At 39.1% G+C, this 4282-nt stretch overlaps 1 long non-coding RNA gene across 1 annotated transcript; it reads left to right on the top strand.

Moving 5' to 3' along the window:
- The first annotated feature begins 2052 nt into the window (after positions 1 to 2052).
- LOC118478328 lies at positions 2053 to 3496 on the top strand. The gene is made up of 2 exons (XR_004858955.1): positions 2053 to 2395; positions 3082 to 3496. It is a non-coding gene; the product is annotated as an uncharacterized LOC118478328 (long non-coding RNA).
- Positions 3497 to 4282: the final 786 nt, after the last annotated feature.

Here is a 4282-nt window from a genome sequence, read left to right as displayed (position 1 = left end):
ATAATGTAGTGAAATGTACATAAACATGAAAAAAATGATATCAATAGGCAGATATTAGACCATTTCTTTTCATATAAACTTTGAGCTTGTCAAGTTTGCGGGGCTGTGCATCAGCGGGCAGGGGCCTCAATGATTCTGCATCTGGTCTGGGATTGAGAAGGAACACCGCATGACAAGCCCACCTACAGACAACCTTCAGTAACACCCACCACACACCCACCACCATCATGCACATGTACACACACAAACTTATCCACACATTAACTAAACATGATCAGTGGGCAACTTTTGAACGTATGAAGAGCTGAGCTGTGAATGGAAAGACAGTATGAGTGAAAGAACAGATGAAAGGAAGAATGTACGAGTGTATCCACAGGCGACAGCAACTACAAGACGACGACAGCGACCCCCCTGGCCTGGTCCACAGCTCACGAACGAAAGGAATGCGGCTAAGGCAGTGTTTTGCCTATATTATTGTCCATGGTTTGCTGGGAGCAAGGGAATGTGTGAGATTTTCTTTGTGTGTGCCTGGAGGCGGAGGGAGGGGGTGGGGTGTGAAAGTCATGCGGACGGGGATGAGCCGCGGGAGAGAACACGGGAATTAAATCAATGAGTGAAACTGAAAGAGAAGAACGACTCAAGAGCCCTGGAGTGAATAGATCCTGTGTTTCTATTTTTGCATACTTTGAACTGTTACTGAATAAAGCCCGAAAAACAAACACGCGCACGCTCCTCACTCTCCACTTACACACTTTACTACCACACACAGACACACTCACACACGCACATGCATACATACACACACACACACACACACACACACACACACACACACACACACTTTACTACCACACACAAACAGACATAGACACACACACATACACACACACACACACACACACACACACACACACACACACACACACACACACACACAAGCACATTTTTAGGTCTATATATCTATTTCAATTTTCAAGAGCTAGTCTGGCTAGTCTAGAGATTTTTAGATGAGTGTAAAAAGTGAAAAAGAAAGGTTTCACAACAGAATGAAATCAAAATTATAACAGCCCATAAACAACCACAAAAATTAACAAATAAGGGCGTGAGTCCACCTGTCCGAAGAAGATTGGCTGTTTTAACACTTAATGTGCGTAATTTTAAAACAAAGTACAGGATATTACAAGTAGATTATGGAATCACACACATTTAAGGGGTCTGCCAGTGTCAGTACATGTGATCGGTTTTGGTGGAACGTATGCTCTAACATAACACATTTAAATCTATATATTTATACATGTGTATATATATATTTAGAATCTAATGAAGGTAGGAACATCAAATTAAATGACGTTACACTATATAACCCCCCCCCCCCCTTTTTCCCCATTAAAAACAATTGATAGAAAAACAACACATCAGAACAATAACAAGAAAGAAAAAAATACACACTAACAAAATAAAACACCACAAAGAGGGAAAAATAAAAGTAACTGTAACGTATTCAACAAATCAACGTGGTGACAACAAGTGAGAAAGAGACGAAGTGAAGCTAGGTGAACTTTCTTTCAAAAGTAAAGAGGTTCGGTTTCTTTCTTTTAAAAAAAATTGACTTTCATCCTCCGATTTGGGGACCAAAAAATGCCAAAAAATCGAGCCACGATTGATTGGTCGCAGCCGCAACAAACGCAGATATCTATGCTAGTTCTACGTGTCGTTATCAATAACCCTCCGTAGATCTAGACTAGACAGCACACGAGTGAACACAACACATTAAGTTTAACTTAAGAGCAGCACCCTTCATAGGCAACACGTCATATCTGTAGCGAAAAACTGTTTGGAACTGTAGCGTTTCTTTATAAATATTTACTGCGGACATTTTTTGGACCGATTGAACCGTATTGTATACGAACAATCTTTGGTAGGCCTATACTATAATTATAGATCTATATAATATCCGAAATTTGCGGAAAGGATGTGATTTTAGAGTGTTCGGAGAAATAGTGCCCAGCTTTATTTTCCCGAACGTTCGGAGAAATAGTGCCGACCTAATTTAATTGATTTAAGATGGCGGACCGATCAGCTGAGTGGCGTATTTCATCGATGTGGAACGATCTCAGTCGGATTGGAATGAGACAAATCACAGACGAAAATGAATTGGATGAATTGATTATTGATTATTTCAAGGCAAGACCTATTGATTGTGAAGACAGTAGATTCTAGTTTGGAGGAGGAGACACATGATGAACCAATTACGACTACGACCGTGGCCGTGACACACCCACCCCACACACACCCACACCCCCCTGCTCATGACCATGATCTGGAATCTGGAACTTCATGAAGAAGACGTCCTGGTTCCTGTTCAACCAATTAATTGGCATAACATCATCAGAAGGTAAGCAAGGTTTACCATACCCGCAGTCCCAGCTTCTATACTAGTCCTTATAACTTATAATTATCAGCTAGATTAAAGAACTGCGTTCTTCTACATTCTATCCTACCTCTAGCAGTGTATTAGAATTGGAGGAGCTAGATCTAATCTAGATTCTCTAGATATCTAGATCTAGATCGACTAGATCTATCACTATACGGTAGCTTAACTCTTGGAACGAGACCAAGTCTGTCAACGTTATTATAGACTTAGATCAAGATTGTACTAGACTAGACTAGACTAACTAGACACTTGACTAGATCTAGACTTATTACTCTTCTAGATCTGGACTCCTATGACACTTAACTTAAGACTCTTGATGAAAGTTACTCGAGCCTGCAGCTGTTGTTTAGATCCCTGTCGCTTACCTCTATCTGTATGATGAAACAAGTCTCACTGCAGTGTGTGTTGAGATCTAGATCTAGATGACATTATAGTGTGTTGTTTCAAACTTTATACACCAAGTCACCAGACACATTCTTGACTGTGCCTAGATCGAAGACTAAATAAATCCAGGGCCAGTTGTGTATCTCTGTAAACAGTATTTTTCTAGACGTGTGGAGATGATCCAGTGCACACTACACAGATAAATTCTTGTTGATCTCTTCAGTTTTATTTCATTGTACATACTATTTTCATTGATCTCTTAGGTGCAATTGCTGGCCCAGGACCTTCGCAGCCCCCCTCCTATGCTCCCAGTGAAGCAGATCCAGAGTCTCTGACTGCTGTGCTCTACAACAACAAAGTGATGCTGACCAGTCCAGTATTGCTGAAGGTAATGCCTCTCTCAATGGAATTGAATAATAGACTAGGGCTACTACTATTACAATTTATATTGATGCTAACACCTGCTTTAAATTTCTTGATTCATTTACAAAGCAGAAAATAATCGATTTTACATACTTTTTAGCTTTAATTATTCGACTTGAAAAGAACCATGGGAAATGCTGCACCACACTAACTTGTATTGTTGAAGGTGATGCCTCTCAATTAAATTAAATATTATAGCATTATAGTTCAGTGTGATGCTGACTCTTGCTTTAAATTTTAAAATTCCTTTACAAAGAAGAAATATATCTATTCTGAATACATACTCTTTAATTATTTGACTTGAAAAGAACCAAGAAAAGAGAGATGCTTCACAGAATGCTCCAATTGCTTTCAAATAAAGTGCAAAATGCTTGGAAAAGATGTGTCTTATAAAATTTGCAAAAAAGTTCATTTTGAAATTTTGCACCTTGTGAAGGGTTTTCTCAGAGCCACACACGACTTCTGGCGCTCATATGACCTTATGCAGTTGCGAGCGCTGTAAAACCTCTATATCAAAACTAAACCCCCACACAGCTGAGCTTGTTTACCCACGGCTGCAGTCTCATGTCTTACTGTTAATGGCCACACAGCTGAGCTTGTTTACCCACGGCTGCAGTCTCATGTCTTACTGTTAATGGACTCATGGTCTAGGTTTGGGGATATTGTACTAACATATATATGTATATATATATATATATATATATATATATATATATATATATATATATATATATATATATATATATATATATCTATCTATCTATCTATATATATACCTAGGTGTTGATTTTATAAGAACATCTTGAATTAGAGACATGGATTCAGCTTTTGATTGAGGGAATTATTTTTAGGATCAAACGACTAAGATAAAATAGGGATGGGAGCATGGACAAAGTAAAGACTATGGTGTGACAGCGGTGCTATCGGTTGACCATCGGAAAGACACATTTATCCTACATCGTTCTGATGTTGGGTGATCATCGGTTCCTTATAGTGTGTGGGAACCCGACATCGTCCTGATGGTGAGTTGTCGTCGGTTTA

This window comes from Aplysia californica, unplaced genomic scaffold (genome assembly GCF_000002075.1).
Source record: "Aplysia californica isolate F4 #8 unplaced genomic scaffold, AplCal3.0 scaffold00500, whole genome shotgun sequence".
NCBI lineage: Eukaryota > Metazoa > Mollusca > Gastropoda > Aplysiida > Aplysiidae > Aplysia > Aplysia californica.
This window is presented reverse-complemented; position numbering and strand designations above follow the sequence as displayed.